Source organism: Macrotis lagotis, chromosome 2 (genome assembly GCF_037893015.1).
Source record: "Macrotis lagotis isolate mMagLag1 chromosome 2, bilby.v1.9.chrom.fasta, whole genome shotgun sequence".
NCBI lineage: Eukaryota > Metazoa > Chordata > Mammalia > Peramelemorphia > Peramelidae > Macrotis > Macrotis lagotis.
This window is the reverse complement of record NC_133659.1, coordinates 23,113,708-23,138,601: the sequence shown is the minus strand read 5'-3', so window position 1 is coordinate 23,138,601 and position 24,894 is coordinate 23,113,708. Positions and strand designations below refer to the sequence as shown.

General features: G+C 39.9%; 1 long non-coding RNA gene across 1 annotated transcript in view; it reads left to right on the top strand.

Annotated features, from left to right (window-relative positions):
- LOC141510940 (uncharacterized) overlaps positions 1-24,894 on the top strand; it is a 54,675-nt gene that overhangs the window by 26,843 nt on the left and 2,938 nt on the right. Inside the window, exon 3 of the long non-coding RNA XR_012475206.1 lies at positions 23,629-23,759. This is a non-coding gene — a long non-coding RNA (uncharacterized LOC141510940). The remainder of the gene's footprint in view (positions 1-23,628; positions 23,760-24,894) is intronic.

Below are 24,894 nucleotides of genomic sequence, written 5' to 3'. Positions count from 1 at the left end.
CTCTCTCTCTCTCTCTCTCTCTCTCTCTCTCTCTCTCTCTCTATATATATATATATATATATATATATATATATATATATATATATATAACATATATTCCCTCCCCCACAACAAGCAATGGAAAAGACTTGATCATTATCTTCCATCTTCTTATGAATATTGTGTATATATTCCTCTTCATTTACTTGTCCTTACTATGCTCTCCAAGGACAGGGAATTATTTTTAACCTTGCTTTGTATCTTCAGCACTAAGCAAAGGTCTTGGCACATATTAAGAGCTTAATAAATGTTTGTGACTGGCTGGTTTACTAATTAAAAGCATTAATGTAGGAATCAGAGAGCCAGAAATGATGATTAACTCTCCTAAATTAGTTGTATGATTTTATAAAAATTATTTTCCTTCTCTGAACCTCCTTTGTAAAATTAGAGGGTTGGATTAAAGAATCAGTAAGTTTCCTTTTAGATCTGAGGTCTTCCTTCCCCATCAATCCCTCTGTCTTCCACTCTAGCCAACTCTAGGAGGGCAACATCACTCTCCTTTCAGACACCTGCCCTAGGTGGCATCCTCATTGGTTCCAACTTTAGCTCTGGTTACCTTCTTCTGCTCTTTGCTGAGATTCTCTTGACACCTTCCAAAGAGAGATGAGATGTTTTTCAAGTCCTCAAGTGCCCCCTAGTTCATGATCTTCTTCTCACCCCACCTCCAGCTTCTCTGGAACATCATCAAATAGAATTCGTGAGATACAAAGAATGTAGAAGACAAAGTGTTGGAATATGTTGGAGAAATCATCTCATCTAACCTTCTCATTTTACCCAAGAAGGACCCAAGACACAGAGAAGGGAATGCAATGAACATTGCCATAAAACAGGAGAGGAGAGGACATATGTAAAGAAGTTTTCAAATTTTAAAGAACTAGATAAATAACAGTGATGGTGATGGTTGTGATGCCAATGGTGATCCCAGATTTGGGGGCTTCAAGCTCATATCTGGTTTCCCTAGTTACAGCTTATGTAATCCGGTCTGATCCTAAAAACATCTAATAAGCATTTACTTTGCTACCTTTAAGGCAGCTAGGTGATACAGTGGATAGAGCACTGAGTTCAAATCTTGCCTCAGACACTACTAGCTCTATGACTATGACCCCGGGCAAGTCACTTCACCCTGTTTGTCTCAATTCACTCATCCCAAAGACAGGGAAGGGAATGCAAACCATTCTAGGGTCTCTGCCAAGAAAATACCAAAAGAGGTTATAAAGAGTTGGCCAAAATTGAAATGACTGTTTAATTCCTCCACAGATAAATAGATGCTATTAAATATAAATAATTAATCCATCAGTAATTTATTAAAAGTCTATTATGTTCCAGGCACATTATTAGTTCCTGGAGATTTGAAGACAAAAATGAAAATGCCTTGCCCTCAACATGCTTACATTGTAAGGAGGAGATAACATCTAACTATATAAATATAGGGAAGATATTTACAAAATAAATATGGGGCTATTTTAGGGTGGGAATCCTAGCATAGGGTGTGTGTGTGTGTGTGTGTGTGTGTGTGTGTAACGGGATCAGGAAAACCTTAATAGTTTCTGAAGGAAACTGAGGTTTCCTAGGGCCCAGGTGAAGTGATAGAATATTCTAGGAATGAGTAAATGATGGGAAATCATTTTATCAGTCTTGGTTTTCTCATCTATAAAATGAGGCTGCTCATAGGCCTACTTTACAGAGTTGTAAAGATTGCATGATCTATCAATATATCTACATCTATATCTAAATCTATATATATCTGTATCTATCTATCTGTATCTATCTCTATCTATGTCTATTTAGCAAACTTTAAATACCATATAAATGGTAGTTTTCATTTTTATTTGTGGAAATGAGTGAGGAGTTGAGGATGATTTCAAAGTCACAATTTGTGTAACTGAGAGAGTTATACATGTGTGTGGACATATATAAATCTATGTATATTTGTACATATATATATATATATATATATATATATATATATATATATATATATATATATATATTGCTGGCAGTAGGAATAAGGAAGTTTCAAATAAGGGATGGTCTGTGGGGAAGGATAATGAGTTTTGCTTTGGACCTGTTGAGTGTGAGTTGTCTGGAGGATGATCAATTAGAAATGTTCCAGTAGGTAAGTTGGTCCTGTGGGTTTGGAGCTTAGCTTAGTGATTAGGGCAAGAAACATCGATCTGAGTATTATCTAAATAGAGATGGCAACCCGCATGGGAACTGATGAAATAATTAATCTGGCTCTCATCGTCATGCTTCAGAGCTACTTTGTCTTTGATTTACAACAGCCCAAGCAGAAAGAGCACCTGCCTTATCCTCAGTTTGCAGGTGAGGAAACTGAGGCTGAGAACAGCAGTGAATGTCCTGTTTTTACTGATACAGCTAGAACACAAAGACTTCTATTCCAGCCTGTTTTATTGGCTGCACTGACAAAAAAGGCCTCCATAGGGCTGTTTTATTAGCTGCACTGACAAAAGGCCTCCATAGGCTTAAGGGAAGATTTCTTGAGAATTGAAGCCAAACTCTTGTCAACGGGGGTTCAATAACTGTTGGTATGGTCTCTATCTTCTGGGCCAACTGAAGAGTGTCCTGTTTTGTGTCATTTGGAGAATGTTGTCATTTTTGTACTTGTTGCCTCCGCCCATCCACAGGACTTGCCACAGAAACTTTGCCCTAGAGGGTCTGAGTTTTCTGAGCAAAGCTTTGGATTCTGGGTGTGTTTGGGGGGGGGGGGGAGAAGAATGGCAGGGATTGCAAATAAATGATATCATCATGTTTAGCACTGAGAGTATTTTCTCCCCCTGCATCTGAAGCTCTCTCTTGTGCTTATCACTTGTTTATATTTTCACTCTTTCCTCCCCCTCCCCTCCAAAAAAATGACTGGGACCAGTTGGTTTAATAACTCTCCACTTGAGAAATTCTGTATGAGTGTGTTATGGAGCTAGACGAGCTACTATGGCCTTGAGCTTCATCTAACGGGGCAAAGCAATGATAAGATTTAAGGGGGTGACAGTATTGTTGACTGTTCCCTCTGAGGGGCTACTGGTGCTGAAGTAGAAAAAGTGCGAGACTTGGAGTCAGGAATGTTGGAACCCATATTTGACCTCAGATATGTATTAACTGTATAACTCTGGGAAATTCTCTTCACCTCTGTCTGCCTCAATGTTTTCAACTGTAAAAGGGGGATAATATTAGTGCCTACCTCCTAGGGTTGTTGTGGGGTCAACTGGGATAGTATTTTTTTTAAATTTTTTTTCTTTTGGTAAATAGTATTTTATTTTTTCCAATTACTAAAAAAGATTTTGAGTTCCAAAATTTTCCTTCTTCCTATCCGCCTCCTCAATATGTCAAGCAATCTGATATTGGTTATACATATAAAATGATGTAAACATATTTCCACCTTAGTCATATTGTGAAAGAAAAAAATAGTACAAAAGGGAAAGGTCACAAAGAACAAAAAAACAATAAAAAAAGTGAAAATAATCTCTGATCTTCATTCAGACTCTCCATAGCTTTTCCTCTGGACGTGAGGACACATTCCATGGTGAGTCTTCTAGAATTGTCCTTGATCTCTGAACTGTTGAGAGTGGCTAGTTGACTATCACACAGTGCTGCTGTTAACTCCTGGTTCTGTTCACTTCACTCAGCATCAGTTCACCCAAATCTTTCCAGCCTTCTCTAAAGTTTGTTGGCTCATCTTTTCTTACAGAACAATCATACTCCATCACATCCATATACAACAATTTATTCAACCATTTCCCAATGGATAGGCATTCTCTCAGTTTCTAATTTTTTGCTACCACAGAAGTACTGATAAGCTCTTAATAGAGTGCCTGGCATATAGTAGGCTCTACATAAATCCTTTACTCTTTCCTCCATGTTCCCTCCCCTTCCCCACCTCCCTCACAACTTTAGATCCCATCTAAAAGCCAAAAGTCTGTATTTGGATTTAGGGCACCTACTTTCAGTCTTGCCTGGAATGAATCAATCCTTCCTTCCTTCCTTCCTTCCTTCGTTCCTTCTTCTTTCTTTAGAAAGATTTTATTTATTTTGAATTTTACAATTTTCAATACCTTCATCTTAAGTGAGGCTGGTGGTGAGTCACTCACTCATTTGCCCAGAGTCATGGGTGTAGAAAGGATTCCAGATTACATCTAAAGGGCAACAAAAATGAGCATATCCCTTGATCCAGCAATACCACTACTGGTTCTATACCTTGAAGAGATTATGAAAAAGGGTAAAAACACCACTTTTACAAAATATTCATAGTCTTTGGTTTTTGTTCAAACTCCACAGTTGTTTCTCTGGATACAGGTGGTATTCCCCATCACAAACAGCCCCAAATTGTCTCTGGTTGTTGCCCTGATGGAATGAGCGTGTCCATCAAGGTTGATCATCTCCCCCATGTGCTGTTAGGATATACAATGTTTTTCTGGTTCTGCTTATCTCACTCAGCATCAGTTCATGCAAATCTTTCCAGGTTCCCTGAATTTCCATCCTTCCTGGTTTCTAATAGAACAGTAGTGTTCCATGACATACATATACCACAGTTTGCTAAGTCATTCCCCAATTGAAGGACATTCACTTAATTTCCAATTCTTTGCCACTACAAACAGGGCCACTATGAATATTTTTGTACAAGTGATGTTTTTACCCTTTTTTATCATCTCTTCAGGGTATAGACTCAGTAGTGGCATTGCTGGATCAAATGGGATGCACATTTTTGTTGCCCTTTGGGCATAATCTGGAATCCTTTCTACATCCATGACTCTGGACAAGTGAGTGAATCACCAACAGCCTCACTTAAGATGAAGGTGTTAAAATTGGTCCTTTCTCTGAGGTCCTTTCCAGTCCTAAATCTATGATTCTAATTTCTTGAAAAGGAAACTCTGGTAGAGCTTAATCTGAATTATTTTAAGACAGATCAGTAGTCAAGAAACTCTGTGGGAATGTAATTGGATAGAATGGGATAGAATCACAGATTCCAGAGTTGGAAAGGAAACCTCATGTTAAAGATGACATTGGGGCAGTATTTCTAAGAGGTGGACAAAGTTAAATCAAAGCATGGGGAACAGCCTCCCAAAGATATGGATAAAAGATGGAGAGTGAGGTTATGGTAAGAGGGAAGAAGACCAAGATAGATGAACCTCTGTGTGTGTGTGTGTGTGTGTGTGTGTGTGTGTGTGTGAGAGAGAGAGAGAGAGAGAGAGAGAGAGAGAGAGAGAGAGAGAGAGAGAGAGAGGAAAGAGAGAGAGAGAGATAGACCGAGACAGAGAAAGACAGAAAAACAGAGAAAGGAATGAAAGGAGAGAGAGAGAGAGAGAGAGAGAGAGAGAGAGAGAGAGAGAGAGAGAAAAGGAGAAAGAGAAGGATATATAAAACATAAAGTTAAAAAGGTATAAAGAGCATCAATTTGTTAAGGGTTTTACATGTAAAGCAGGGGGATTTTTTTGGGAGCCTAGAGATATTAGGGAGTCATTGGAGTTGACTGAGTAGAGGTGAGGGGTGATCAAGCTTGTACTTTAGGAGAGCTCTTTGACAGCTCTGTAGAGTATGGTTTGGAGAGAGTAGAGACCTGACACAGGGAGACCAGCTAGAAGGTCACTGCTGGGCTGGATGGATGAGGGCATGGCTTAGGGTGGGGGCTGTGTGAGTAAGAGTTGTGGATGGAATCAAACTGGGTCCAGGCTATGTCTGTGTTTACAAGAGAGAGGAGAAATTCAAGTAACTTTCCAGAGGCTACACCCAGACCAGGGTGAATGATGAAGTGAGTTGTTGAATCTCACTTGCAATCCGTGTGAGATGGATTAGTCTAGCAACTAATCAGAGTTGGAGAGAGCTCTGGAACCAAAGTCGGGGTGAGGAGGGCTCCTCAAAGAGCATGCTGGCACAGCAGAGAAAATGTCAGCTTAGAGTCACGGAACCTGAGTCTAGAAGGCAATTTGACTAATTGCTACTTGTGACTTTGGGCAAATCTATTAATCTTCCTGGGCCTCAGTTTCCTCTTATGTAGAGTAAATGATCTGGACTACAAGGTCCCTTCCTCCAACATTATGATGCTATGGATGTAGGATGCCAGATTTTTAGAGTTGTTCCAGTCCAGACCCCTCATTTTACTAATGGGGAAGACTCAGGAAAATAAAATGTCTTGGTCATGGGTCACACAGCTAGTAACCACTGAATTACAAGTTACTATTATCTCAGGTCCCAGTGCACTTGCCACCATATTATAGCATCTACTTTCTAGCCAGTCATTGTAAATTGATTTCCCAAGTCCTGAGAGCTGGTAAGAATCAGAACTAGAACCCAAGTCTACCATGCCACACCAAACACTTTGCTCTCCTTTCAACCTAAGGGTCAGTAGTGATGGCATATTTGTCTTCCACATTAGACTGTGAGATCTTTGAAGGGACTTGGACTGACTTTTGCCTCTTTTTGCCTGGCTAAGTAGGTGTTTAATAAATATTTATTTATCAATTGATTGTATTTTCCATGAACAAGCTTAACGCAGGGGCACTGGAACTTTCTTTTGACTGAGTCAAGATATCTTGTTGATATGTCAGTGGGAGAGTTCATTGTCTGGTACAGTTTCATTTGTATCACTTCTCTGATGTCTGTTTGCTCTTGGCTTGAATAAATGGCTTCTTTTCTCTTGTCTCAATATGGTATTTATGGAATTGACAGGAAAGGAATCAAGTCCTGGCTATATAGCTTGGGACACTTTTCTCTGTTGAATAAAATATTGATTCCCTCCTTGCTTCTGTTCTCTCTACTCTTACATATCATCAGTTCCAATGATAATAATAATGTTTGTCCTTTACTCTCAAAGAAGTTCATGGCATTAGGGAGGTGATGCCATGACAAGTACATGAACTGGATTAGAGTGAGGTGGGGTTGTGCTAAGTCACCAGCCTCACTTTCTCCTCCAGTGGCCATATGAATCAATACAACTGGAGATGACCCTGGATGTGAGCAATAAGGGTTAAGAGACTTGCTCAAGGTTACACATCTAGTACATGTCAAATATTCAAGGTCTGGTCCTTCTAACTCCACTGTACCACCTAACTGCCCTTATATCATCATCATCATCATCATTCCATTGAATTTTAATTGGCTTCCCAGTGTCAGGTTTCTTCCTACTCTAAATCATTCTGCTCAGAGCTTCCAAAGTGATTTTCCTAATCCCCATGTCTACCATGTAATTCTCCTACTTAATAACCTCTTTTGTTTGTCCTTTAAAGTCTTTCAAGACCTCATCCCAATGTCTCTTTTCAGCCTCTTGGGACATGACTTTCCTCCCTACAATGGTCTCTTCTTCACACCATCCACCATTCCATCTCCTCTTTTCTTGCACTTCCCCTGACTGTCCCACATGCTCTGAATGTGACCCTTTTTTAATTTCACTATAGAGACCCTCCTTGCCTTGAAGATGCAGCAAAGTCATGACTCTGGAGACAGAAAACTTCCCATAGGGCCAGAAATATAAATTTGTGAATTTCTAAGGCAATCTTTGGGCCACTGGGATCATTTTTTAAATAGATTCTGACATCTCTTCCCCCTCTCACATTCAGTACCATCTCCTCCTTTTGCATATGCTCACCCATCTTGTATTTATTGTTTTTTTCTTTTTATTCATTCTGTATTGATTTAGATACCTCCATTATTAGTTTTCCCTATTAAAATGTCAACTCTTTGAAATTAGGATCTGTTTCATGTCTTTCTATCTCGTATAGTAGATTGTTGGGAACTGTTGTGTATTGGGAATATTGTAAATTATTATCACCAAACCTTGTTTGGCTAAGTACCATGGGAGTGGGAGTGGATTAGAGACTGGAAAGGTATTTAAGCACTTTTATTCTGGTAAATAAATGGAGCACTTGGAGATCTTGATGGAGCAATTGTCTCCTTTGTAATTCTTGTCTCCTGCCCCTCCAATGCTGGCCTGGGGAAGACTGAGAGAGTCCAGGAAGTGGGACTCTACAGTAGATGCTTAATAAATGTTTGTTTTACACTAATTTATATTTCTGGCTATAAATTTTCATCCTTTTGATACAGTCCAATGCTCTATCTTACCAGTATCTCTTGGATCACCGGGATCACCGTCATCTTGTAGGTTAGCTTTCTCTCCTAGCTTCTAGTCATCTGGAAATGTCACAAACATTTGACTGGTAATAAATTTATGAACACATCTCTATACCTAATTATACACATAGCTGTCCAATGTACTGCCATACAAATGCACATATTCATACTGTATAATATGCTCAACATGTCTCTGACATAACTGGTAGTTGCATTTCTAAGCAACAATGTGACATATGATATTAAAATATTAACATGATATTAGAACATAATATTCACACATGCATATATGAATATAATATTAATGTCAACATACATGTTCATGAAACACAGACATATGAAACTAGTAAGATATAATGCATATATGTGTCTGTAATATCTAAACTAAACAGGTGCAATAATTATATAATATATATATATATTATCTTTCATTAGCTTAAATCTGCACTAAGACTTTTTGGACACCAGGAATATTTTTTTATATTTATATTTTTATTCATATTGATATTCATATTCACACTTACATTTATATTCATACATGAATGTGTACACACACATGTAACAGTACCTGGTCAAATACAGATCTTCGGGGTCCTATCACTACAGACTTCTTTCTTACTGGACATTCCATTACTGTAACAATTAAAGTCAGTCAACCATTTATTCAACTTTAAATCCACCAAATTGTCCTCCATTAGGAGAGCACGGGGAAATGCTTTTAGATGTACTAAGGTTTGATCATTTCTATCTCCAGAATTCCCTAGTCTACTGCTGAGAAATCCTGTCCATAAGCTACAAAGACCTTAGTCTTCTTTGGAGCAGAAAGTATACCTTAACAATTTCCTTGTGCCTCCACAGGCCCATGCTCAAGTGTCCATCTGCAGGGACAGGTGAACACTGGCTTGAAAGAAAAACAATATATTTCTAGGGAGGGCAGGAAGATCTTAGGCACTGGTACCTAAGGAAGTAAACCCCCAAAGCTTAGGTGGCCTGGGAACCAAGGTTTCTTTGGCGCTCTAGCACCTAAGAGACTGAAATAATTGGGGAGGGGTGATCAATGCTATTTAAGCAGAAAAGAGATAGAGAATGTTGGAGAAGTTCTGGACAAGTTATGGCATCTCCCTGGGACTCAGTTTCTCCATATGTAAAAGAAGGGGAATTGAACTAAATGACTCTTGATGTCCTGTCTCATTCTAGGGTTAGGATCACACGATTGTCCTAGAGTTATGAAGCTAGTAAGTATAAGAGTCAGGTTTAGAACTTGGATCTTCTCTATGGTTACTTATGAGACATAATTTGGAATAATAGGAAGGAAGCTAAGCCTCAAGGCAGAACATTATCTATTACAACACTTCACCATTTAACCTATCCAGAACGAGTGTGCAAGATGCGGACCTGGAGGCAAATATGGAAAGAGAAGATCCAATTTGGAGGAGACAGGCAGACAATAGTATATTCTGCTCATCTCCTAATGTTGAGGAATCAGAGGCAGCTCCTGGCACAAATGCCAAACCTTATCTAGAGTCACCATTCCTTTTACTGTGAGATTGGCTTCAGAAGAACTGCCATGGTTGGCTACAAAGAGTATCTGGAATCAGCAGAATTGGGGATGAAGATGTTCGCAAGATGAACCAGGTCCAGAGAATAACAAATAGGCTAGTGAAGGTTCAGGAACTGAAGCCAGTTGCTGATTGGTTGATAAAAGGATATTTAACCTGTGGAAGGAAGGTCTTGAGGGGGAAGGAGGAGGGAAGAAATGGATAGATACTTTCAAGTCCATATCCTGGGGAAGAATTAGCCACAACTAAAGACCAGTAGGTGGAAGTTGTATTTGACAGAGATAAAGAAAACCTTCCTAAAAAATTAAAACTATCTCAAAGTAGAACAGGCCATGAGGCAGTGAACCAGCTAGTTGTTAGTATAATGTTTGTCCTTCATTTTCAGAGAAAGAAGTCCACAGCATCAGGGAGGTGATGCCATGACAAGTACATGACTTGGATTCGAGTGAGGGGGCTGTGCTAAGTCACCAACCTCATTTTCTCCTCCAGACTCATCTGGGTCTAGTGGCCAGATCTGAATCAGGATGACCGGAGATGGCCCTGGATGTGAGGCGGTCAGGGTGAAGCAACTTGCCCAAGGTCACACAGCTAGTAGATGTCAAGTATCTGAGGCTGGATTGGAACTCCCATCCTCCTGACTCCAAGGCCAGTGCTCTATCCACTGGGCTATGTAGCTGCCTAGCCATAAGTATACATGGAGGCTGATTATACCATTAACCAAGTGGTGGCTAAATGATTTCCTTTTTATATATGATAGAAGGGAATTCTTGCCTAGGTTTATTTTGAACTAGGTAGGTTCTGAGTTCATTCCAATTCTGCCTCAGTGATCTCATGAATTCCAATCATGACTGTGTGACTCTGAGTGACTTATGGAAGGCCAGAATCCCAAAACCAGTTTAGTTCTGACCTTCTCTTTCCCCATCTATATAAAAAGGGGCTATAATTGATATCCTGAGGATTTAATGAGATCATTTGTTAAATGTTTTATCATTCTTAAAGGGATTTGGAAAAAAGTCCCTTATTGTTGCACTCATGATTGGAGTATGGAGTCAGTGCCTGCCCTTTCTGCTTCTGACAAGTGCATTTCTTTTCTATGGAAAAGTCCTTTCTTTTTTATGTAGCTACTCTCAGAAGGAGAAACTGGGATTTTACCAGTTGAAGAGTCATCAATAAAATGTATAAACCAGAAAGCCTCTGAACTGATGCTTCAGAGATACTCCACCCATCAACCCCTCACAGGTCTCTTGGGTGAATTCCCTTTGTCATCTGCTATGATGTGCCAGTGAATGAGGTCAGTGGTAAGAATTATAGAGAGCTACAAATAATCATGGTCCAAGGATAGGAATGTTGTTTCAGGATCCCCTGTCCTGACTACAGACTAACTGGCTCCATTCTGACTAGTTAAAGTAGCCCCCTCCTTTGTCTTTGGCATCCAGCCCATCCCCCTCAAGGAATGGCTATCTGCTGGTGGGAGCCACACTGGTGAATGCCCCTTTTATCATGTCAAAGGTTGCTGGTAGCTCCTTCTGGTGGCTCTGCCTTTGTTAACTGGGGGTCCTTTTACTTCAGCGATATTCCTTCTAGCCACAGTGCCCCACATGAGTACAGCACTGGCATGACAATAAAGGGATATAGCCCTTTTCCACATCAGAAAGGCAATAGATATAGGTTCTATCCACTACCAGAACTCTACTCGAAGTAAGGATGAAACTATTTGGAATATTGATCAAATCTCTGAGGGCTTTTGGTCCAAGCTCCCCCCAACCACAAAAGCTCTACACCATTTAAGAGGAGTGGGAGGCCCCTTAGAACACTGCACCTATCTGTAATCTGAGCTCAGTCTCTAGTGTCTGATCATTTGAACCTCACTCGAGAACTTGTTCAAGTAGACCCTATGTTTCTGGGATGGCTCTCCTTGATGAGAAGTTTCTTACTTGCATTGAATCAAAATGGATGTTTCTGGAACTTTTACGCAGTTTCTTTTTTTTTTGTCTCTTTTGCATCAAATAAACTATGCCACATCTTTTTTTTTTAAACATATGAAAGTCCTTTAAATACTAAAAGTTGGTGAAGTCTCCAGACTAACCTTCCCTAATTCCTTCAACCAATGGACAAATCACTTCACTCCTCTCAGACTCAGTTTCTTTATCTGAAAAATGTGGCTACTTACTTCCTAGATAAACTCAATCATCCCTTCTAGCTCTAGCATCATCTCTCCATGACTGAGAATAATTTGTTTCAATGGCCTTGAAGGTGGCCGAAGCAGGAGCTATGGAGCGCCTAGTGGTTGGTCAGACTTTGAAGATGCCAAAATTCTCCACTGTTATGACCAGTTATCCTAACTTTTTTTTCCTGCCACAGGCTTTTGATGACTGTGGAAGAGTGAATGAGACTGAAGGCTTTGTGCAGTTGGACCTCATTTCAACTCTAATGCATAAGTTGAAACATCCCCTGACGTCATTAGTCCTCTTCAAAAATGAAAGTTGAAAAAATAATAGCATGTCCTATGATCTTATGACATGGGTTCATTAAATGTTAAAGAGAATCACAGTACATCCATCATGAATACATGGTAAATGAATTAATTGGTATGACGATATTTGTGATAATGATCGGGATATTTAGTCTGGAGAGAAGAGTTGAGGGGAATGTGACAATTACCTACAATTATTAAAAAAGTATAGACATCTTTTACTTGACTACAGAGGGCAGAACTGGAAGGAACGGGTGGGAGTTAGAGAGAGGTAGATTTCATATTCCTAACACATTTTTTTTTTTAGGTTTTTGCAAGGCAATGGGGTTAAGTGGATTGCCCAAGGCCACACTGTCTGAGGCCAGTTTTGAACTCAGGTACTCCTGACTCCAGGGCCAGTGCTCTATCCACTGCACCAACTAGCCACCCCACACGTTCTTTACTAAAAAGTAACTCATACTTCATCAGGGCTTCAAGATAACCCCTTCTTGCAAGTTCTACCAAGTGGCATTGACTTCTCGGGTAGACTGGCTTTCACCTGAGGAAGAGTCTGGTTATTATGAATAGCCAAAGTAGGCTCACAAGGCTTGTCTACCGAAGTGTGAAGCTGGGTAGGCACAAGTTCTCCTGGCTTTCTTCAAGGCAAAAAAGCTCAAATCCTGCCTTTCCTGGTTCTCTCCAAAATAGTGGATGCCTTCCCTCTGAGATGATATTTCATTCACTCTGTGTGTATCTTGTATATACCTAGTTATTTGCATGTTATCTCCTCTGTTAGAATGTAATCCCCTTGAGGGCAGGGACAGAGTATTTGTCCTCTGGAGCAGTTCAGCACAGTGACTGGGCCAACAAAAACTGAAAAAAATACTTGTTGAATGAGTGAATGAATAAAGTTAAGGATTTTCTGCTTCATTTATGTGCATTTCTTACTTATTTATGACCACAAGTCATGTCTACTTTCAATCTTCTTATAGAATATCAGACCCATTAGGAGAGGACTCCTTCATTTGTAGCTTTTTATTCCCATCACTTGCAGCTAGCAGAGCAGTAGAGAGAGTGTTGAGTCTGAAGTTAGGAAGACTCATCTTTCTAAATTCCAATCTGGCCTCAGACACTTACTAGCTGTGTAATTCTGGGCAAAGCACTTAACCTTGGTGACCTCAGTTTTCTCATCTGTGAAATGAATTTAGAGAAGGAAATGGCACACCAATCCAGTGACTTTGCCAAGAAAACCTCAAGTAGGGTCACAGAATTAGAAGTGACTGAAAATGGCTAAACAGCAACAACATCATCACCTAGTATGGTGTCTGCCACATAGTAGGTCCTTAATAAATGACTACTGAATTGAATGAAATTCTAGATAATATACTTGACAGAGCTGAGTTCAAATCCACATTTTTCTGGTTTGGCACAAAGTGGTCTTTCTCTTGCCTCACTTTGAGACTCAGCAATATGATGAGACATGTAGGAATTATTTCCAGTTTTGAGATGGTAACTGAGCTTGGTTAGGTTAGGTGACTTATCCAAGGTCATACAATGAGTCACTTATTCAAATTTATATTTAAATTTGTTCTCCTTACCTGCTAACCCAGTGCAGTTATCATTAATTTGTCATGATCATTAAATATAATTGGGACTGTAGAAGAATAATTCTGCTGGAATAATCATTTCCACAAGAAATCACTGAGTCCATGCTTAGAAGGGGAAAAAACAATCCCAATTAGGACCCACCATCTTTAAGGGGTCTTCCAGATATTGCTTGAAGGCTGCCAATGAGAGGAGACTGCCATTTCTGGGGCAACATCTTCCCTTTTGGGGTGCTTCTAATAGTTAGGATTTTTCTCCTTACCTTCTAGCCTAAATTGACTTCTTTTGAGTTTTTTTCCTCTTTTGTTCTCAATCTTCCTCTTGGGGCCAAATGAGTAAATGTAGTTTTCACAGGTTTAAAGTATTCAGTTAATTCTGATGAGATGAAATGATTAGAAATCTATGTAAACTCACAGTTGGATAGAAAATAATCAACTTTATGAGTGCAAAATGGGGAAGGCATTTCTGAAAAAGATGATATTTGGGGATTTTAGTGGACTACAAGATCCATTTTTGGGAGTCTGATGCCACTGGTTAACACAAAAGGAATTGTAATGATGGAACTTAAGAGAAGTCTAGACTAGCTACCAAGCACAGAAAGGCGATAGTCCCATTGTACTTTAGCCTTGTTAGACCTTGTTGGAAGTATTATGTTCAATTGTTTGGACTGTGGTCTCAGAAGGGACTTGCTAAGTTGGAGAGTGTTTGGAAGAGGACAACCAAGATTGTGAAAGACTTTTGAGTTCAGATTGAAAGAATTGGGTATGATTGCCCTGGATGAAGAAAACCGAGGGAATCATCCAAAATTTATTATCAAGTATCTGTAAATAGAGTAAGAACTGATATTTGTTAAACTTGGCCCCTGGTAAAAACCAGGACTGATGAGGGAAATGGCAAAGAGAGAGATCTGGGGTTAATGTCAGGAAAGGAAAAACCTTTTAAGAACTAAAACGGTCCCCCAATGGAATGGCCCGTGGAAAAGATATCATTATCCCTATCTTGGATGTCTTCACATAGTGGATGGATCACTACTCTTTGGGCATGTTATAGAATAGATTCCTTCTGTATCTGGGTTGGATTCAGTGGCTACTGAGTTCCTTTCCAATTTTCAAATGCTGTCTGTGACTCTGTAATTCATCTTCCCGGTGATGGCCCTTAAAATACTTGAAGATAGCTATCAGGTCCCCCTTGAGCCTTCTTTTCTCCAGGCTACACATCAATGGCTAAAGATGTGCTCCACCCATCACCCATCACATACCTTATGGGTGAATTGATCTATTTGTCATCCCCCTGAAGAGCCAGAGGATGAAGTCAATGATGAGACTATCCTGGCATCAGATGAGGAAAGAAACCATCATCCTAAAAACTGACAAGTACTAACTCTTTTAGGGTTACCAGATGTATTCTTCATTTAGTCTGAAGAAGAAACTGAAGCTTATCAAAATTAAGTGGTCTACTGATGATCATATGACTGCCAAATGTTAATGTGAATTTTGAGTCCAGGTCTTCCTGACTCCAGGTCCAACAGTTGATCACTTTGATTGTCTAACAAAGCAACAGGATGACTAACTTACAGAATTTAGAAATTCAACAAGATTCCAGATATCTGTAGAGTCATTGCTGTCTTGATATGAATTTGTCTTACTTATTGTGACCCTTTTTTGGGGGTTTCTTGGCAAAAGTTTTGGAGTGGTTTGCCATTTCTTCTCTAGTTCATTGTACAGATGAGGAAACTGAGGCAAACAGGGATGAATGACTTGCCCAGGGTCATATAGCTATTAAGTGCCTGAGGCCAGATTTGAACTCATGAAGATGAAGCTTCCTGAATCCAAGCATAGTGCACGATGCCCAATGATCTCCTAGCTGCTGGAGATGAAGATTGCAAAGGATCATAAGATCATAGAACATCAGAACTGAGAGATGCCTAAGAGCTCATCTATTCTTCTCCCCCCTCATTTTACAGATGAGGAAACTGAGGCATAAATGGAAATCATAGAATCTCAGAATTGGAAAAACTTCAATAGCCATTCAGTTTGAACTCAGATCCCCTTTCTTCTAAATCAGCTTCCAGGAAAAGGTCATTTAGCCATTGCTGGAAGACCTCAGAGAAGGATGAGTGACTTGCTTAAGGTGACACAGGAGAGCACAGCCTGAAACTAAGCCATATTTGCCGAATCCTCTCCCAAGGCTCATTCCTCAGACTGGTAAGAGACTAGGAAAACAGCTTGTCATTTTGTTAGTCTAGGGAACTTTCTGCATGAGGAAACTCCCTTTATTGCTGCAGATTGGTACCTTCTCTTGCTTAGAGCACTCAGAGGTTAAATAACTTGCCCAGGGCCACACCACGAGTATAGATCGCAGGTGCCAAGTCTTCCCAGTTCTGAGTCTGGTTCATTCTCCTTTATGTGATTACATAAGGCCTGTGGGGCCCAAACTAGGTTAAAATCTAGTTTTTATCTGATTTTAATATTAATAAATAAGAAATATATAAGAATATGTGGTTTTCTAAGTCAATAAGGGCATCTTTAAGGATGGGTTAGTGGCTCCTCTTTCTACTTAAGTTTGATACCTTTACCCTCCACCTTCCTGTCTCTGGCAATGCCCCCATCATTCCACTTTTTTCTTCTTTTTCTCTTTTTGGCCTCTTTTTGTATCCTCAGCACTTAGCACAGTGGTTAACATACAGTAGGTGCTTAATAAATGCTAATTGATTTGTTGTCATTCAAGGGCATTTATTGGTCAAAATGAGAAGCAGCAAGTAGTAAAGTGGACAGAAGGCTGAACCTGGAGTCAGGGATACCTGAGTTCCAAGCCTGTCTTAGATATTTAATCATTGTATGGCCCTGGGCAAGTCACTTAATCTAAGTTTGTCTTGGTTTTCTCATCTGTAAAATGGAAATAATAAAGGTACCTACTTCCTGGGGTTACTGCGAGGACAAAATGAGCTAACATTTATAAAGTACTCTGCAAACCTTAAAGTGGTATAGACATGCTAGATACTCATATCACTGTCATAAATCCAGGATTGAGATTTAGATTGGAAATGGGACTGGGATAATTCCTTCCTTCCTGGAAATGCATTTCATTCTATTTCTTATTCTCCTAAAATAGAAATGGTGTCTATCTTAGAGAGATATAAAGGAGGAGGAGTATAACTGTGTAACAAGAATGGGAAGGCCTTGGAGAAGAAAGAAAGAAGAGCTCAGAGGCAATGTCTGTGTGCAAGGCTCTGCTGGTACAGAACCTCCTGCCTGGTAGACTCTAGGTCAATGGACCATTCATTGAACGGACTATTATGGAGCATCCATTGCACTCCCAGCTTCTGGGTTCAGAGAGCAGAGCAAAGAAAGTGACATGGGTCTGATGTTTTACTTCCCACAGGGATTTCCTTAAAGTGATCCTTGGAGAAGTTGAGGATGCTGAGAATCAGAGAAGGGATGGACCTCGACCAGTGTCCCCCAGTGTCTGGACTGGGACTGAAGCCAGGTTCCCTGAGGAGACAAAGATTTGACTCCCAACTCCTCTTTCTCTCCAGACTTCTCCTTCTCTCCTTCTTCTTCAACCACCTCTTTGCTTCTTCCATGAAGACCCCAATTGGTGACTCCCTACCCCAGATATGCAGTCCAGGAAGTGTTCAATTCACTCATTCTCCAGACTTCTCTTAGCCAAACCTCTTTATCCTTTGGAGGAGTCTTCTCTCCTTTCCAATCCTCCATATGTATTGTCTTCTTCCCATTAGAATATTAATTCCTTGAAATAATAGATGGTCTTATTTACTTCTATTATAATGTTCTATTTACTTTGTTTAGCCTATAGTAAGCTCTAAATAAACCTACCCACCTATCTCTCTATATCTATCCAACTATCTCTTTATATTTATCTCTCTCTTCTGTCCGTTTCATTATTTGATTATCTCTTCATCTCTATTTCTCTATGTATGTATGTATGTATGTATGTACCTCATCATTTGGATTGTTTTCTTTGAATGCTTTCCATCTTATCAGTCTTTCAAAAACTGATTCACCCAGAAAAGAGAAAAGGACAATAGACATATCTTTCTCAAGCACCTAAAGGTCCCAGTGCTGCATTTTTTTTTCATGTATCATTACTTTCCCTTTGGGGTCCTTAATTCTTTCATTAGTTAAAAGAAGGGATAGATAAGACAATGAAAAAAAACATAATTGAATTTTGAGCTCAGTTGGCCTTAGGAGTTATTTAATATCTTCTTTCATGTGCCTCATGGGCATGAGCATGGGAGCTTAGAGGCTCTGCCAATAGATCCTGCCTCTGTGAAATCTTTCTGTGCTGGAAAATTGTCAAGTGGTCAGGCCCAATGATGGAGGTCTGTCATCTGGGGATCATGGCATAGCAGAGTACCATATTTGGAGTCAGGGTGACCCAGGTTCAAATCCTAAGCTAGATACTTGACAGTTGAATGACTTCTCCATATCCGAATTTCCTCAGCTGTAACATAAGGGAGTAGAATGGCTTCCAAGTCTCCCCTCCCTTCCCCTAACTCAAAAACCATGAACTTATGACCAACCTAGTTAAGACTGGGAGAAGTCTATCCTTAAATTCTTGGACACTGAATACCAAATATTTAGAGTACTACAACCATGTTATGTTAAGGGATAGAACTGGGGGCTGCCATCTGTCCCAGGTGCTGCAAGCACAGGAATCAGCAAATATAAAGCACTTAGTAAAGACTTCATCCATTCATTCATGCACATCTATGCCAATTAAATGTCTGGTCTTATGTAATGTTAACAATAGTAGGTGAGATGTGGTTTCAGATCCTGCCTCTGTCACTGAATATACTAAGCAAATTATTCAGCTTCTGTGAACCCCAGTTTCCTCATCAAGAAAAGTCTGAGACATGGATCTTGGGTTCCTTTTTGACTCCAAATCCATGATCCTTGACTTTCTTCTTTTGGGCTAAATACATAAATAGTTCATAGCAAAGGCCTAGAAATACTCCTCCCCTCCTCCTGTTAAGGTAGATTCCAGAGAAAATAGATTGGATCATGGCTTATATGTAAATGTAAGCCCTATGTGGCCATTTTATTTAGCTCCATCTGTTTCTTAGAGTCCATGCCCTGATAACCCTGGCAGCCAGAATCAGAAAATTCTAGAGATGGAAGGGAATCTATTCTGACTTTCTTGCTCTGGAAAGGAGAAAATGGAGACCAAGGGATGGGAGGGTGACTTGCCAAATCAATCTTAAGGGAGGGAAGGGAAAGATTTGTCTTCAAAGTGACAGCTCTGGTACTAGAACCAAGGTCTATGGCTCATACTTTGGATGTCTCCATAGCTAAGGGGACATGTATAATGGGACATTTACCTTAAAAGTACTCAAATAACCAATCTTGTCTGTACTTTCCAGCTCTGTTGCTCCCTTCACCTCACCTTACATACCATAATTCTCTTCCTTCTCCATGGATCTGTCCCATTGTTATCTCTATAATTCAAGTTTGACTATATCTCTTATCTGGAGGGAACTGGTGTCTGTAGCTTTGAGCTATGTGATTTTAGTTAGGTCGTTTCTATAAGGATAATGTTAATAACAAGCTAATATTGATATAATACCTATGAAGTGTGAGGTGATTTTGATGTTAGAAACAACCCTGGTAAGTAGACGCCATGATTAGCCCCATTTACAAATGAGGAAGGTGAGGCAATCAGAGGTGAAGTGACTTGTCCAGGGTCACACAGACAGTTAAATATCTAACTGAATCTGAAATCTTCAACTGTGGAGCCTTATCCTCTATATAAGCTATAGGGCCTCTCTTCTGCAGAGAGAGTTGATTATAGGAAGTATGGGCTTTAGGTCAGTTTCTAGCAATGTGACCTCTGGCAGATTGCTCAGCTTCTCTGCGTCTCAGTGTTCCCATTTATAAAGTGGTGAGGATAATAATACCTGTAGTCCTTTCTTACAGTTTGATCAGCCCATTACTGTATCTGAAGCACAGTGTAATGGCAAAATACTTTTGAATGTGAGCTATTATAATTCTTAGGTCTGTGTTGCAGTAATCTGAGCACTGAACTCAGAGTGACAAGGTTTGAGCTCCTAAGTTGGTCTGGTTCCTTATTCTGTGAGATATTTAACCTTACAGGACTTCAGTTTCCCTATCTGAAAAATGAACTTTAATCATCTAAATTCCTACTGACTTTAAATCAAATGCCTTATGATTCTGTGAATCTGTGTTTTTCATCTGTATGAGGAATGACCCTTGTGGGAGCCCCCCCTCCCTTCACTGATGTACATCTGTGGAGGCTCTATGATGCATCCTATGGTACTTGGACATGGAGACCTGAGTTCAAATCTTCATTCTGTCATTTATTATTTTCTTAATCTTGGGGATGTCTTCTCACTCTTTCAAACCTCAATTTCCACCTAAAACGAGGGCCTGAGATTGAATTTGAACCCAATTCTTCCTGATTCCAAGACTGCCCCTGCCTCAATTTCCCACTGACTCTCAAATGATCAGGATGACTCTGATAATGATTTTCATGGGTGGACTTCTGACAAGGTCTCCCATGAGGGAAGCATCATCAGCCTCTTCTTTAGAATGTGTATCTGCTGAGATGTTTTATAGGGTTGGATGTGGGCCCCAGGGGCATTGGCACACGTTTGCTCACGACCACTTTGTACATTGCCGACGCTAGAGATTTGGTTAGGAGTGGGCAGGAGAGATTGTGCAGATTGCTGGTGCATGAGCTAGGATGCAAGCTCTAATGATTCACATCCTCTCTTAATAATCGTTGATTGCAATGGAAAAGCTGCCTCATTCCTGGGAGATGCTTACAATCCAATCTGCCTCAGGTCCAAAGCAGCCATGTGGATATGAATGATTCATTTCTGGAAACTCAGGGAGAAACAATGACATGGTCAATCTGACTACCAATGACAAGCATCTCTGGGGGACCAAAGCATCCCCATCCTATGCCTGAATGTGTATGGATGGTTCTTCTCTCCATAAAGAAGATGCCTCATTCTTATGCCTCCATTCTCTCTTCTCCTTGTCTTTCTCTCCTCCCTCAAATGAGAGATTGGCCAAGAACCTGTCCCAGACTGGCACCGTGTCCCCATTTCTTGGCTTTCTCTTCCCCTTTCTTACTCTCTTCACTCATCTCTTTTGGACTCTGACTCTTTTGTCTATTTCCTTATTTCATTCTATTTCTTATTCCTCTCTGTGTCTATCATTCTCAGAGGTAATAAATGGTAGAAAACTTATTTTTTAATTATACATAAGTCAGAATACCACTCATTTATCCACTTCCAACCCAATGAGAGTAAATGGTGAACTTGAGATGGAAGGTATTAAGCTGGATGTGACCTTGGAGATTCTTGAGTCAGAAAAAAGGTAGGACCTGAGAAATAAAATGAATTCTCCAAGATCACACAGCCACTTTTCAAGCCCAGTCCACTAACTTTTGGGAGCAGTGAGTATTTCAGTCTTTGCATTGTATCTACACTGGACAGCACACAGTAGACACCTAATGAATAATTGTGGATTGATTGGCTCCAAATCTAGTACTTTTTCAAGGCCCTACATTCATTGATCACAACAGTCCTGTGAGGAAGGTTGTGATAATATTCATAGCCATTGGTTTCCCAGAAGAGACACAATTGATTAGGAAAAAACTAAAATCTGTGAGGGCGGGGAGGAAGGAGGGAAGGGAGGGTGGGGGAAAAGTATAAAATTCAAAACCGTACTACAAATGATAGGTAGAAGCTAATATTGTATATATATAAATAAGAAACAAATAAAATATTTATATAATAAAAAACCCTAAAAGTCCAACTTGTCTTATTACACAAGAATTCAGAATCAGAGAAAGTCAGAGTTGGAAGAGATCCCTCCATATCTGAATAAATATATCCTCTCCAACATGGTTGTTGCACAGCCATCCAGTCTCTTTTGGGAGACCTCCATGGATAGGAACTCTGGAGACAGATCACACAACTTTTAGACACCCCGAATGGCTTGTTTTTTTTCACATCGAGCCTAATAGGTCTCTCGGTTCCTCCCGACTCTCATTCTCAGTTTTGCTTTCATTGGCCAAGGAGATTCATCAATGTTCCTTTTCTGAACTACAGGCTTAAAATAACTGCAAATAGGTATCATACAATTTTATTCAATTGAAAAGCACTGATGAAATGCCTACTATTGCCAAATACCATGTTGGAATTTACCATATATTTCAAGAAGTTTATACTTTACTGGAGAGAAAAACCATATACCTGAATATAATGCAAAATTTGACTTCCCCATGGTATATAGATCTCATTTTTGAGTTCCTATAGGTATTATCATCCTCCTTTTGCAAATGGGAAAACTGAGACAGAGAGGATAAAAGATGATACAGTTCATGAGTTGACTGAGACAGAATTCCCAACTCAAGTCTTCAGGACTTGGAGTCGATCATTCTGTCCGTCATTCTATCTAACTTTTCTTTGAAGACTGAATACTTATTGGCAAGATTATTAAGACCTGGATGGACTTTAGGGAGAATCTCAAGAGAGATTGGATTGACCTTAAAGTTTTTCCATCAGAGTCAGATGAGCAAGAGCAGATAAGATGGATGAAGTCACTGTATGTGATCCTGAGACAATGGAGAATAAAAAAGAGGGCAATTGCCCCATTAAAGAAAGAGAGGGAGTGAAGGGAGTCTATAGGTCAGTGACTTTGAGTTCAGTTCCTGGAAAAACCTGGATGCTTCCTTTAATAAAAAAAATTGTTACATTATTTAGTAGTTAGTGACAAACTAGAAGAGAAAGTGGTAATTATAAAGGGAGCTGTTCCCAGTTTCACCACAAGGAGACTGAATTCATTTTCTTTGTGGACTAGATTCTGTCACCATAGGGCTAGGGATTCTGATTTCATTGCCTAGGTAAGGAAATTCTACTAAAGCAGGCCATCCCATTCTCTGCAATGGAGAGTCATTAAGAGTACAGTCACTATGTCAGAAGCAGGACCTAGGTCTTCTGGCTTCGGGATCAGCTCTCTTTCAACTATGTCACACTGACTTTCACACTATAGATGTTATTTACTTAACTTTGGTGAGCATTTGGTAACGTCTCGTGCTATTCTTAAGATCGAATGAGTGACATCTTGGTGCGGTTGGCAGATTCACAACAGGCTGAATGAATAAACTTAAAAAAGAGTTATTAATGATTTAATGTCAATCTGGAAGGAGGTCTACTGAGATGTGCCCCCTTCCATTCCCAAGATTTGTTCTTTCCCCTGGGTTTTTCAACATTTCTGAAATCAATGACTTCAATTAAGGCAGAGATGGTAAATATTGTGAGTTTAGAGGGAGGAGAGAAAGACTAATGGAAGGAAGTCTATAAGGAGGGCAAAAATCAGGAAAGAAGACAAGAGGAAAGAAAGGAAGGAAGGAGAAAGGATGAGAAGGGAGAAAGAAAGAGAACAAGAGCCAGGAAGGTATGGAAGGAAGAAAGAAAGTCAGGGAAGGATGGAAGGAGGAGTGAGAGAGGGATAAAAGAAAGGAAAGCACAAGAAAAGGAAAAAGAAAGAAGGAAGGGAGGGAGATAAAAAAAGTGAGGGTAGAGGAGGAAAGGAAGCAGGAGAGGAAGGAAGATGGGAAGGAAGAGGGAGAAGGGAAAGAAGCAGGGAGGATCAAAGCTTGAAAAAGAGTTGTGGATACTGAGATCACAGAAACCTAGAAGCCAGATCTCCAGATGCTAGTTTTTATCCTCATTTTTGAGTTGTCAAACAATTGAAATAGGAACGTTTTTCATCCATTTTTCATCCTCTGTCAGGATTCCTGAACAGCTGACATGCTCTAATCCTCAGCCAAGACCTCCTGCATGGAGAGGTTGCCACACCTGTCAACAGCTCCCTTTGTATTTGTATTCTGCTTGCTTGGTAGAATGGAGGCACAAAGGCATCCTGGGTCCTGAAGCACCTGTAGGACCCAGAAGCAGAGGCCTTTGAGCATGGCCACCTCCTCCTGCTGAAAGGTGCCCCAATGAAGAAAAAGATCAGATGTCCCCAAACAAGGTAATCCTCTATCTCTGTCTCTCCTCTCTCCCTCTTTTTCTTAATATAACCCCTGTCCGCCTCAATTCTTCAACTGTTAAATGGGAATAATAATAGAACCTGAATCCAAGACTGCTTTGACAGTCAAATGAAATAATGAATAACAAATCTTAAAACACTACATAGTCACATGTATCTATATGTATTAGTGTGTCTATATATTTATATTTAGATACATGCTCTACATATATACTAGAGTTTGGCATTCATACACAGAATGGTATAAATACTAGCAATGGAGTATAGATATACATATACATACATGTACAGGACATATATATGAACATATATACATGCATTTATATATAGTTGCTATTATGAATGCTTTTTTGTCCATTTTTTATAAATTTATTTTTTTATTCTCATTTTGTACAAATGTTTTTTTTACATTAATAAAATATACTTGTTTACAGGTAAACAAAATACCCCCCCCATGAATATAGATAGACTTGCTTGGGCGAAAAAGTAAAGGGGAGAGAAAAAATTAAAATAAAAAAAATAATACTAATAATTGTAGGTATGGCCAGGTGGCGCAATGGACGAAGCACCAGCCCTGGAGCCACGAGCACCCGAGTCCATATCCAGCCTCGTAAACCCAATAATCACCCAGCCATGTGACATGCAAGACACCCGATTCCCACTGCCCTGCAAAAACCAAAAAGAAGAAAAAAAAAGACCCCAAATAAAATAAAATAATAATAGTAGTAGGGGTGGCTTGTCCTTCATTTTTGAAGAAGACCACGACATCAGGGAAGTGATACCATGACGTGAATTGGATTTGATTGAAGGGGACTGTGCATGGTCACCAACCTCACTCTCTCCTAGTTCTATCTAGGTCCAATGGCCAGATAGGAATCTGGATGACTGGAAATGGGCCTGGATGCAAGTCAATCAGGGTTAAGTGACTTGCCCAAGTTCACACAGCTAGTGAGTATCAAGTGTCTGAGGCTGGATTTGAACTCTCATCTCCTGACTTCAAGGCCAGTGCTCTACCTACTGTGCCATCTAGATGCCATTCAGTTCATGAGCAAGGATTTATTACCTCCCTATTGAGTACCTGGTTGGGGGGAGGGATACAACTAGATGATGTGGTGTC